Here is a 14459-nt window from a genome sequence, read left to right as displayed (position 1 = left end):
AAATAGAATGGGGGGGGGGGGGGTGAGAAAAGAATTCATTAATTATATTTTTGTGTTTGACAAGACCTTCGGTCTTGTGCCTATGTACCAACATAAAAATGAGGGATCAAAACCTCGTAGTTCGTGCTACAAATTTCAAAAGGAGTGTGTTGATTTTAACAAAATTTAAGTTTGAAAGGCACAAAGGCCTGAAATGATTTGAATGGGTTAGTTCTTTTTGGCTTTTTGCAAGTTTTAAGTCAAGTATAGTTAAGTTTATTCATAAGTTTGATTTAAGAAAATAAGTTTGAAAAGGCAATGGCATAAGGCCAAAGTTTTTATTATTTTTTTGCAAAAGTGGTCAAAGTTTAGAACAAAAATATTTCACACAAAGAGAGTTTTTGAAAATGGAGGGAGAGATTTTGGAATTAAAGAAATGGGGAGAAGATGAAAAGATTACCCTATGCACAAAATTTAAAAGTTTAAGGTTGAAAGTATCTGACCAAATGGGAAACCCAGAAACCCAGAATTCCCTTTGACTTTTAGAATCAAGCAATACAAAAATGCATAATTATATTATCTTGAAGAGCAAGGCATCAAATAAAGATAGCCTAATCCAAGCTTATCCACTCCATGATCTTCTACACAAATAGCCCATGTAATAGATGAACTCCACAAGTCACAGGTTCAAAATAACAGCTTCATAATGATCATGTTGCAGATGAATCTTAGAGAGATCTTCAAAAATGTATCAGATGAAGTTCAAATTGTAAGTACTTGGTTCTTCACAAATTGGCATTTGCCAAGTCCTTTAGCTTAGGAAGGTTGCCTAGATTCTAAGTCCTTTGCTCAAGATCAAACCAACAGTCCACTCAGAAGTTTTTATAGGATTTTTATGATTATTATGTACATTCATGGTCATAGACCAAACAAACAAACAAATTATATACAAGTAAAATATATCACAAAATATGGTCCAAATGGACAAAGTGAAAACTGCAGTAACATAAATAATTAGAATGATATGTACAATGGCAAATGAAATAAAGTGCTAAAAGTAAATTGCATTAAGATAAAAACTGAAATTAAAAGTCAATAGTTAGTAAGTTAGAGGTTAATTTTGTTTTGCTTTTCATTTCAAGACATTCTTTGGAGAACACTCAACCCACTTACCACAAGCATGGATCCTTGAACCAACACATCTTCTAAAGGAAGGAAAGAAGGCCAAGTTTCCACACAACACCATGGAAGAGGGGAGACTTACAATCTCACTAACTAGAAAGCTTATGCCTTTTGTGTCACAAATTTAGCGCTATGTTAAGCAATCGTAATTAGACTTAGGTAGAAGTCACAACTATTTGAGGCCGGGCAATAAACTATTGGTGTTAATGCATGTTGGAGACATAGTATTATGAACTATGCTCATGAGACATACCACACACAAAAAATATGCAAAAGGGCTGGCCTAATCTCATCCATACTCATGTCAATTTTTCAATCAACTAGCATTAGGACTTTGAGATGTCATAGGCCAAATGGAAATGAATGAATGAAGAAGGGGAATTAGATGAAGAGGAAAAGGGATGAATGAGATCACAAATTGTTCAAAGGAGGACTTTTACCAAATTAATATCATTCATTCATTTTGGGAGATGGAATGTACATTCCATCAATACCCTAAATCCAATGATATTAATTTGACAAAGTCAAATCAACCTTGACCAAGGCCCAACAACAAACAATCAAACTCAATTAAGTCAATACAAATGGTCAACACAATTAAAATGGCATTTATTCAATTAAAAGTAATAAAATAATGTATTAAATACAAATATGTTTTATCTAAATCCTAAAATCTCATCAAAATACCAAAGAAATAGCCATGAGATTTATCATAGGTCAAACAAGGTCAAAGGACCTTGGAGAAAAAATTTCATAATTTTTGGACACTTAAAAATATTTTTAAGCAATTGAAAACAAATTCAAAATCAATTAATTCATGAAAAATATTAATAATGATCCAAAAAATAATTTTAATTCAGAATATGAAAGAGACAAATATTTTGAAATTTTTTGGTGAAAGTCCCATATTTTTTGGACCAATATTGAATTTAATATGAATTATTGAAGAAAATGCAATTAAAACAAAATATCAGAAATTCAAAAATACGTGGACCATCAGATCTCCCTCATTAATTGAGGTGGCAGATCTGATGATCTAAAACGCGCGCTCCACATACACTTGAGTCAACCGCGTGGCATAAAGGGTAATCAGCATTAACGCTCAAGATTAGAACTTGGCATAAGGATCATATGGTTCAGATGCAAGACACATCATCGCCGGAGCCAGAGCTCCGATCATCTTCTCCGGTGAGCTTCGCCGGACTGGTCATCATGAACCATCACCAAAAAAGTGGAGATTCAAGCTCAAATTCGAATGAATTTATCAGATTTATCCTATGAGAGTGAAGGGTTTGAAGAGGGGGATCAAAGTTGGCGCAATGGTGTGTATAATTCTGAGCATAAGGGCCTCAATTTATATATGAATCGATGTGATATTTGCACACTCTCTTCACTTTCTAAAATTGGGAAATGATGATGGAATGGTGCATGGGCGCGCATAGGACCATGAAATGATAACTGAAGGTCCAAAGTGAATGATCAAATTCTTTGAAGATTGATTGGATTGCAAGGCAACTGAACATTGATGCTTGAAGTTGGATCCATTCCAAATGATATCAGCCTTTTAAGCCATGCGCAGCCTATGCGCAACCTAGGCGATAGGGTCTAGGGAGACCCAATTTTGATCAGATGAGTTCATATGGCCAACCACCATCAACCAACTTGCTAATTTCCAATTCTCTTGACTTTCTTGGCTCATGATAGATCATATATGCATAAGATGATGATACTTGAAGTGTCCCTTGAGAAATTTGATCAATTGGTGAGATAGCTTGTTGGAGAAGTTACTCAAGATACCCGGTCAAACTAGGGTTTCCAAGGCAAATCACCCTCAAACTCTTGAAGTAAACTTGATCAATATGACATGTAGAGATCATTGGGGCTCATATATGATGCTTATAACCATTCTTGAATGAATTCTTAGTTGTGCTCTTTGTTCATGAGGGTCTTAAACCCTAGATGTGATCAATGAATCAATGAGGTCATGCCCTACCTACAAAAGAGTTAGATAGATGCAAAGACATATTTTTGGTATTTTGGTTAGTAAAATGATAATATACAAGTATGATATAATCACAAAGTGCTTGGTGATCTCTTCCAAAATAAACCCAATGAAAGAGGGGTAAGGAGGATGCCAAGACATGATCCCAATGCTAATGCTTATGATGAAATTGCATGAGGGATCTTAGGGTCAAAATTGGGGTCTTACACACAGGTAAGGGGTTTGGTTACACAGAGGGAAGGTGTTAGCACCCAAAGTGTCCTAGGTACTCATAGGGAGCCCTTTTTGTGTGCATATGTATTTTTGTACAAAGTGATGTTTACAAACAAATAGAATGGGGGGATGAGAAAAGAATTCGTTAATTATATTTTTTGTGTCTGACAAGACCTTCGGACTTGTGCTTACATACCAACATAAAAATGAAGGATCAAAACCTCGTAGTTCGTGATACAAATTTCAAAATGGATGCATTGATTTTAACAAAATTTAAGTTTGAAAGGCACAAAGGCCTAAAATGAGTTTATTTACAAGTTTGATTTAAGAAAATAAGTTTGAAAATGCAATAGCATAAGGCCAAATTTTCTATCTTTTTTGCAAAAAAGTGGTCAAAGTTTAGAACAAAAATAGTTCACACAAAGAAGATTTGGAAAATGGAGGGAGAGATTTTGAAATTAAAGAAATGGGGAGAAGATGAAGAGACTACCCTATGCACAAAATTTAAAAGTTTAGAGCTGAAAAATATGACCATGTGGGTAGCAATCCAATAGACAAAAATGTCAATAGAAACCCAGAATTTCCTTGGACTTTTAGAATCAAGCAACACACAAATGCACAATTATATTAACTTGAAGAGCAAGGCATCAAATAAAGATGGCCTCATCCAAACTTATCCATTCCATGATCTTCTTCAAAATAACCCATGTAACAGATGAATTCCACAAGTCACAGGTTCAAAGTAACAGCTCCATAATGATCATGTTGCAGATGAATCTTAGAGAGATATTTAAAGATGTATCAGATGAATTTCAAATTGCAAGCACTTGGTTCTTCAACAAGTTAGAATTGGCCAAGTCCTTTAGCTTTGAAAGGTTGCCTAGATTCTAAGTCCATTTGTCTAAGATCAAACTAACAGTCCACTCAAAAGTTTTTTAGGGTTTTTGTTATTATTATGTAAATTAATGGTCAAAGACCACACAAACAAGCAAAGTATATACAAACAAAATATATCACACAATATGGTCCAAATGGACAAATTCAAAATTGCATTAACATAAACAATTAAAAGATATGAAGAATGGCAAATGAAATAAAATGCAAAAAGTAAATTGCATTAAAGTAAAAGCTTGAAATTAAAAGTTAATGGTTAGTTGGTTAGTAGTTAGTTTGTTTTGCTTTTGCTTTTGCTTTTCCAAGACATTCTTTGGAGAACACTCAACCCACTTATCACGAGCATGGATCCTTGAAAAAAAACATCTTCCAAAGGAAGGAAAGAAGGCCAAGTTTCCATACAATACCATAAAAGAGGGGAGACTTACAATCTCACTAACTAGAATGCTTATGCCTTGTGTCAAAAATTTAGTGCTATGTTAAGCAATCATAATTGGACTTATGTAGAAGTGACAACTATTTTTGGTCGGGAAATAGAATTTTGGTGTTAATGCATGTTAGAGACATAGTATAATGAACTATGCTCATGAAACATACCACACACAAAAAAGAATATGCAAAAGGTGTGGCCTAATTTCATCCATACTCATGTCAATTTTTCAATCAACTAGCATTAGGACTTTGAGATGCCATAGGCCAAATGGAATGAATGAATTAAGAAGAGGAATAAGATGAAGTGGGAAGGGGATGAATGAGATCACAAATTGGTCAAAGGAGGACTTTTATTAAATTAATATCATTCATCCATTTTGGGAGATGGACTGTACATTCCATCAATCCCCTAAATCCAATGATATTAACTTGACAAATTCAAATCAACCTTGACCAAGGCCCAACAATAATAAGCAAGTTTATACAAGTCAATACAAATGGTCAACAAAATTAAATGGGAATTTATTCAATTGAAAATAATAAAATAGTGCATTTAATTCAAATATGTTTTGTCCAATTCCTAAAATCTCATTAAAACACCAAAGAAATGGCCATGAGATTTATCATAGGTCAAACAAGGTCAAAGGACCTTGGAGAAAAAATTTCATAATTTTTGGACATTTAAAAATATTTTTAAGCAATTAAAAACAAATGCAAAATTAATTAATTCATGAAAAATATTAATAAGGATCCAAAAAATGATTTTAATTCATAAAATGAAAGAGAAAAATATTTGAAGCTTTTTGGTGAAAGTCTCATATTTTTTGAATCAATATTGAATTTAATATGAATTAATGAAGAAAATGCAAATAAAATAAAAAATCAAAAAATCAAAAATATGTGGACCATCAGATCTCCCTCATTAATTGAGGTGGCAGATCTGATGATCCAAAACGTGCGTTCCACAAAGACTTGAGTCAATCACGTGGCACAATTGGTATCTAAAACCAATGATCTAGATTAAAACGTAACATATGGATCCTGTGGTTCAAGCCTTGCCAACTCATAGCCGGAGCCAGAGCTCCGGTCATCTTCTCCGGTGGACCTCAACAGACTGGTCCACCATGAACCATCACCATAATAAAACACAAGGACATTTTCTTAAAGAAAAAATGGCACTGAGCTTGAATCTGACCTTCATTCACTCCAATTCCAAATATATTAAGAGATATGTGGAATTGAAATTTGAGGTACATGAACTGAGTTGCTTCGATTTGACATTAAAGCAACTCAATCTTCTTGCCTACATTGGTAGGACTTCAGACAACCAAAGAATCAATAGAATCGAGCAAGAGTTTGAGAGAATCGAAGAGTTCAATTTTTTTGAAAATTATCTTCAATGTAGGTCTGGATTCGATGGATCTTGATCTTGCTTATTCTTGGACTCACTCTACTTGCTTGCAGGAAGACGATTGAATGGTTTAGAAGCAATGGATTCCTGGAGAATTGAATTCCAAAATAGTGGAGATTCAAGCTCAAATTCAAAAGAATTTATCAGGCTTATCCTTTGAGAATTGAAGGTTTGTAATGGGGGATCAAAGCTGGTGAAATTGTGTGTCAATTTCTGAGCAATTGAAGCTCTATTTATAGCTGAATCATGTGATATTTGCACACTCACTTTTACTTTCCAAATTTGGAAAATGTGATGTAATGCTGCATGGGCGTGCATAAGCCTATGAAATGATGGCTTGAAGTCCATAATTGAAGATCAGATGTGTTGAAGTAGGCTTGGATTGCAAGGCACATGTACATTGATGTAAGAAGATTGATCCATGCCAAATGATATTAGTCTGTTTAAGCCATGCGCAGCCTATGCATTTCTCATCCAAAATGAATGAATTTAAGCTCTTTGGAAATGTGAGATTAATAGGAACAACTTTTGTGTTCAACACTTTTTCATTTGGAGCTTGAAACTTGGAGAAATTTGAGGTGGAAATTTTGAAAATTTTGACACATCAAAATTTTTCTAAGTGTCAAGCCATATGTCTAAATATTCCACCTTGCTTAACTTTTTATGGGAGCTTCAAATGAGAAAAGTGTCTTCATAAAAGTTGTAGCTCTCTCGAATACCTTCAAAATGGTCACCAATTTCATGTCATTTGGATTTGAAATGATAGAGATATGCATTTTTGAAGTTTGGAAAAATCACTTGATCAATGGTATAGGTCAAAAGTGACCTATAATGTAACCTCATATCACATGCTCAAAAAAATTGAATTAGCTCCGACTCCAAACATAAGAGTTGAAGTAGACACATTGAATTTGATTGTTCCACTTGGAAATCTTTAATCTCATAAAAATTTAGCAAGTTATGGCCTTGGGAAGTTGACTTTCAAATTAGGGTTTAGACAAAATGACCTATAATGTTTCAACATAGAAAATGATTTTCCAAGCAAACCTAGCTCTAGGTCTCAACATGAAAGTTGTTTATAATGTTATTTAGAGTAAGTTTTCTCTTGGAATCATTTTCATATGGTGAAAAGTGTTGGAGATAGGGTCTAGGGAGACCCAATTTTGATTAGATGAATTCATCTGCCAACCACCACCAAGCCACTTGCTAATTTCCAATTCTATTGACTTTCTTTGATCATGGTAGATCATACATGCATAAGATGGTGAAATTTTAAGTTTCCCTGTAGAAATTTGATCAATTGGTGAGATAGCTTGTTGGAGTAGTTACTCAAGATACCCAGTCAAACTAGGGTTTCCAAGGCAAATCACCCTCAAACTCTTGAAGAAAACTTGATCAATAAAACAAGTAGAGATCAATAGGACTCATATATGATGTTCATAACCACTCTTTAATCAATTCTTGGTTGTGCTCTTTGTTCATGAGGGTCTCAAACCCTAGATGTGAACTTGATGAATCAATGAGATCATGCCCTACCTACAAAAGAGTTAGATAGACGCAAAGACATATTTTTGGTATTTTGGTTAGTAAAATGATAATATAAAAGTATGATATAATCACAAGATGCTTGGTGATCTCTCCTAAAACAAACCCAATGAAGGAGGGGTAAGGAGGATGCCAAGATATGATCCCAATGCTAATGTTTATGATGAAATTGCATGAGGGAACTTAGGGTCAAAATTGGGGTCTTACAATTAACATCCACAAAGTTTTCAATGTTAGGGAACAATGCTAAACCATAGATAAACAAGACAAAGACTGCTTTGAAAGCGTCCATACTACATACTTGAGCAAAAGCAGTAGCTTTTCCAATCAAAAGCTTATAAGTAAGACCTTGGATCCCTCTTTTTTTGTCATATTAGCATCAACCTATGATTTCTTCAAATGAAGAGCATTAGCTATGACTTGGGATTTCAGAATCTCCTCTAATCCACTGAAAGGAATCTTGTCAGATACGGGTATACCCGAGAGGTATGCATACTCCTCTAACATAGGCATGAGATGATAATCAAGAAAAGTGAAGCACCGAAAGTGAGGATCATAAAACTGGACCAAGACACTTGTCGTACCTCATATGAAAAATGAGTGACACGACCTTAAGCGATGCGCGATCGCACGCTCGCAATGATGGACTGAACAGAGTCGCCACCGAACTTTATTTATTCCTAAAAAGGAAAGGGGAAATATTGATAAAACCCCAGAAAAAAAAACGACAATGATATTGGTCGTCGCAACCAAATCAGGGTTCGGGAGTCGATTACGCAAGGGGAAGGTATTAGCACCCCTCACGTCCGTTGTACTCAACGGGAACCATTAGGTCAGTTGTGCGCGTTATTGTTAGTTTGAAATGTTAGGCTTTTCAAGTTATTAGGTGGGAAAGAAAGAATAGAAGAGAGGATAAATGTTTTTGGATTTTTGACGAAGGACTAAACCTAAGTTTTTTTATTAGTGGGCCTGACAAGATTTACAAATCCTGCTCCTACGTATCTCAATAGAGAAGTCAAGGCTTACGTAGTTCTGGGTAGAAAAATGTTTGTTTGTTGGTCGATTTTAGCGAAAGCTACTTTGTGTCAAATCGACGAAAACATTGTTGGACTACCCAAAACAGGTGGAAAAACATTGCCTTGCGATGTTTTGAAACAAAGTACCTTTCGTTTAAGAAAAGGTTTGAAGGGTCAATCGCACGGCGGCGAGAAAAGAAATTGATTGGTTTGATGTGTTTTGAATAATGGCGAGAACTTGGATGAGCGAGATATCCATCTCGAATCCTAGTCTCAGGAGTGCGTGGTATCCACCACGTTCCATTTCCATCTTATTTGCAAAAATGTTTAATAAAGACTAAGTATTTTGAATTTGATTGAGAAAGGGTTTGAAGAAACCGCATTGACAATTTTAAATGATGGCGAGAGCTAAGATAGGCGAGGCATCCGCCTCGAATCTTAACCTCAGGAGTGCACGGTATACACCATGTTCCATTTCCACCTTTATTGAAAAAAAGTGTTTAGATAGGACTTAAGTATTTTGAGTTTTATTGTAAAAACGACTTGACATCAGATCAAGCATTTGATGAGCGATTAAGAAAGATTTGAATGAAGGTTTGAGAGAAAACAAAGTGGATAAATTTGGATGATGGAGAGAACTAGGATGAGCGAGACATCCGTCTTGAATCCTAGTCTCAGGAGTGCGCGGTATACACCACGTTCCATTTCCATCTTTATTGAAAAGGTCTTGAATATGAATTAATATTTTTTGAGTTTTTGATTATGAGAAATGGCTTGACGTTGGATCAAGCATTTGATGAAGTTTTTGAAAGAAATGATGTAGAATGGGAAAAATAAATAAATTGATTTGTTTATTGAGAAAATACTCGACGTTGGATCGAGTCTTATTTTTGATCTTTTGGAAATGGTTGATTTTATTCTTGTGTTAGTAGCTAACTAAACAGTCAAACAAATAAAGAAATAAAACAGTAAAATTATTACACATCGGGGGAGTGGGGTACATTTTGTCAAACGGGGATTCAAAATACTGGAATAATTAAATCGGGCCCAAACAACAAATAATGCAATTTATGAGTGTAAGTGCAAGCGAACTGTCTCATTGTAAGAAGGCCCAAGAGTAAGCCATGTGAAAAAAATAACACAACAAGTTATATTTACAACAAACTTAAAAATTAAATTGAAAAAAGGTAAAATCGGGATTTGCACGGATGGAAATTGAGGGACACACAAAACCTAAATAATGTGCTCAAAACCGGTTTGCGCATGTTGACAATAATCGAAATGTCATATGCGATTAATCGAAACGCGGCGAAATACTATCAATATATCGATAAAAATAAATCATGGATAAACAACATGGAAATGGTTGAATCCATAAATTAAAATCGATATTTAACAATTAAAATAAATAAAAGGGGTAATAAACATTAGGAGTAATGAGGGGATTAAAAAGAAATGTGAAATAGAAATTAAAAGTGCTGCAAAAATCAAATATGGCTCACACGGGTATTGACCCCGGGACCAAGAGTTTGCCAAAGCATCCCCTTTACCAACTCTGCCGGATAGGCATCCTTGTCATATGGTCTCAAACGCCAATATATAACATAAAAATGAACCAAACTCTTAAGTAAAGCACAAAGTTAAAAACAGTAACAGGTTCTTATAAACATTTTCATCTTCATCCATCCAACGATATTTTTCTTTCCATTTTGAAACATCAATTTTAACAACAATATAACATCACAAACAAACATGGTGACGGTATTGTTAAATCAAACATGGAGGCTTCGATGAAACCGAATCAGAAAACAACCATGGTTTCTTCTGAAGGATGCAAAGCAGAATCAAAACAATAGAAATAAAGCTCGGAAAGGAAGCTAACCGGCTGTGGCGAGCTCGACCGACGAATGTGAGTAAGCGTTTCGCCTGAACCGGTTTTGATCTTCTTGTCCGCTCTTCACCACCAAGAAAAACTATGGCTTTCTTTTCTCCTTGCCGTCGACTCCTCTTTCTCTTAGTGAACAGTAACGGTGCTTTATGTTTTTCAGAATTCTCCCTTCCTTGTGGGTGAACAGTGGCGGCTATCAAACTTAGGGTTTTTCGTGAATAGTGATTGCTTTTTATATATGACTCCTCCTCTCTCTGCTGTGTTGCTGTCTTTCCTCAGAGTAATGGGAAGTGTCTGTACTGGGAGAGGTTTTGAATTTTGTCCATATTCAATTTGTGGTCCCCTTCTCAGTTCTCTTTCATTTCCAAAACTTCACTGTTGGTAAGAAACAAATCACCACAGTAACTCACTTGAATATGTGTTTTCTCTTTTTTGGAATTGGACTGATTTTGGTGTGTTGTGTGTTGCAGCAGTCCTGCTTGGAAATTGGGTGATGCTTTGGCATGGTTTTCACATGACTTTGGGTGCGATTCAGTCGGAAGCAAAATGTTGCGGCATTGGATTTTTACTGTGAATCAAATATTTTGCTCTGTACTCCACATTTCCAGGAATCGAATTGTAGAGCTCCCTGTAGTATAAGGCTATAGGTCTTCGTTGTTTGTAACAAACATGAAAGATCTGGTGCAAACTTCTCGACTAGAATAGCCGCTTTAAGTGACAATTCTTCACGCATTGCAAACTCTGTTGTGCTGAGATAGGCTCATTAATCGCCACTGAGTTGAAGGGAGCACAGGAATTGCCGCTTGGATACGCCACCGGATAGAGTCTGGCAGTTGCATGGAGTCTAAGTGATTCTGCAAAGTCTCCAACAACTCTCGATCAAATCCAGAAACCTTTCGTGTCGGTTCATTAGTTGTCTTCTTCAGAACAAGTCCTTCAACGAATATTTAATGCAAGACAGCTTGCTCTGAAGCTCACATCAAATGTAACATATGGTTACATGCTGCGGGATTTACCGGTCGCATGCCTTGTGCAGAACTTGCAGATAGTATCATTCAGTGTAGACGTTGTACCCAAGAAAGTGGAAAAATTGGAGATGTTGCTCATGTATCGTTCCAGATCCAAGATTCGGATAAAAGCAGATGATCCGTTGTTCCCTTAAATAATCCATACTGCACATGAAAGGAAGCCCGTGTGATGTTTTCCATGAAATCTTTGAATATTCCACCTCCATCTATTCCAGCTTCTTCAACTCTGAACTCATTGACAAAAGTCACACGAATCAGTCCTCGGAGATCATCTTCTGGCATCTGACTCATTTGATTATAAGCGTCTTCCAAAATATGATCACATCTTATTCTGAACCGGTTTCTAGTAAATACAATATGAGATCCATGTATTTGCCTAGCAGCAGCTAGTTGAGAAGTGGAAATTTTACCCCTGCTTGTAAATGGTATCAAGAAAGCGGCCTGCTTTAAAATTTCATTTGCTCGCGCACTTTCTATAACAGCTTGAGATTTATCCACTGCCAATGAAATTTGGCAGGCTGCAAGGTATCCAAAATATGCACGATCTTATCCTGAAGCTTAGAATCACCATCTGCAAACTTAATCTTAGATTCACCGGGTCCAAAAACACGGTTAATATCATCCTTTGTAAAAATAGATGGTGGCATCTTACAATCAATCATGGCATTCAGAAAAAGCCTAGAACGAAGAGGAACAAAAGCCATGGATTTTAAATGCATATCAGAGCTATTCAACTCTAGCAGGGCTGCAAATTCAGCATCACTTTCATCAGCAGCCATAAGATCATAAAGCCCTTGACAGTCTCGAAAACATACATCACGAAAAGGCGAATGTTTTATAGCATCAGCTATGGCTATTGTTAAAGACTGATAAAGTTGATTCACGTCTTCATGAACTGTGACATTAGCACTCAGAATGAACGACCGCCATCTAACAAATGTAAATATTGAATACGCGGGCGGGAAAATCCAACTTAGAGGAAGCATATGTTACATCCTTGAAAGAGCTGAAATAGAAGGTTCACCCAAGAGGTCCACCACTAATCCTTCGCAGAGGGCTCTACAGTTCCCAACAAGCAATCTAAACCAGTGGACGTGAACTTCAATTGAATTATCTGCCTTAAAAGCCCCAACAGAACGGGCATTTCCATTTGATTGGATCTTGAGGTTCTTATAAATTGTATCACATCTAGCCCCTCCTTTAACCTAAGAATGGTAACCAGTCTTTCCAGGCTGGTAACACCATATATAATTGCACCAACAACAAGCGCAGAAACAGCAGCAACATTCTTTGTTGCTTTTGTAACCACAACTTTAATAGAGTTGTTTCCCATGTCATTTGAATTACTGGCACTAGCATCATGGACTTCAACAGAAGACATTTGAAACTGAGCTCAAGATGCTTTACTAGGAGCAAAAACACTAGCAAAAACATTAGAAGCTTCGGTTGAGATTTCTCGGTCTTTCCCCATGGTGAAAAGTCCCTCCCACTCTTCCAAAATAGAAACCAATGCATCAAAGTGGAGATTTTCAATAGCTTCTCCACACAACCTCAAAAAGCAAGAAACCGCCGTGTCTACATTCAATAGATCATCAGGGGTAATTTCTATGCTAGGAGAGATTGATGTCAGAAGTTGAGATGATTTAAGGGCAACCAAAGTATTTGTAAACCTACTAGATGTTTCTTTGTGATCTCGTGACTGCTTGTCAACACCAGCCTCACTCTTTCTACTAGCATAAAGCAGTTCATCCCATTCTTCCCATGGTTGGACATTGGCTTGTATTTCTGTAGAGAAACCTTTAATATTCTTTCCTGAGATAAACTGCATAAGCTCTAGCACATAAACTCTAATGGAACTTGGCAACTGTAAATTGTCAGAGAACTGGACCATTTCCCCCCAAATTACATGTCTAACACATTGAAAGACTTTTAAGTCACCTTCTAGCTTGCTTAAAGAGGACAATATATGATACAGCTTCTGGCTCTCATGGGAACCATTGACCAATTCTTGCAGAAAAACTTTAAGAATATCTAAATAGAAATGAGCAAGATCCTGGGAACCTGTGCCACAATCAGAAGATGAACCAGTTTCCAATGAAGCAACCGAAAATACCTCTGAAATGGCACCAAACCCACAACCAGAAAAAACATAGCTTTGGAGAAATTATAAATTTCTACAGAGTAATCACCATTTAAGTCGCAGTTAACGTAGCTGTATATGCTGCTCCAGATCAATGTTTCAACTACAACTATGTGGCAAGAAAAGTTTTTGATCTAGGAAAATTTTCCACGATCCAATAGGATATCTTCCTAGAAATTTCGAAGCTTCAGAACCATTTTCTAACCACTCACCGAATTTCCAGCCGAAGGATAAAAAGAACCGAACTAGAACTTCATATGATTCTTAACCAACAACATTCATCAAGCCTATTGTTAACGCCACGGTAAAACCAGTAAGTCTTCATTTTTCCTGTTTCAATCTACAAATAGTTTCGGTTTTGTGTCGATGCCGTTGCGTTATTGATAGCAGTTGTTAAGAATAGAGTGAACCAAATCGATATGAGCATCGGCGAACAAAGACTGAGTGAAGAACGACGTGAATCCACGAAGAGTTGCTGCAGAGTGACGAAACGAAATTGATGAATGTGAATCCAAAAGATGAGGAATACACCGTTGTGTTGGATTCGCTCAAAGAAAGTATTTCGGTGGTCCTTCCATGAATCAATTACGGCTTCCATTAACATTCTTTTCTCCTTCTCTACACTAGATGGAAAACCTGCAAGGTCTTCAAGTTGATATTCCACATACTGATCGTCATCCAATGCTGCGGGAACATGGGGGGCATAGGGATGACCATCGGACAACTCAA

Source organism: Lathyrus oleraceus, chromosome 5, assembly GCF_024323335.1.
Source record: "Lathyrus oleraceus cultivar Zhongwan6 chromosome 5, CAAS_Psat_ZW6_1.0, whole genome shotgun sequence".
NCBI classification, from domain to species: Eukaryota; Viridiplantae; Streptophyta; class Magnoliopsida; order Fabales; family Fabaceae; genus Lathyrus; species Lathyrus oleraceus.
The sequence above is the reverse complement of the archived record's forward strand: the minus strand, read 5'-3'. Positions refer to the sequence as shown.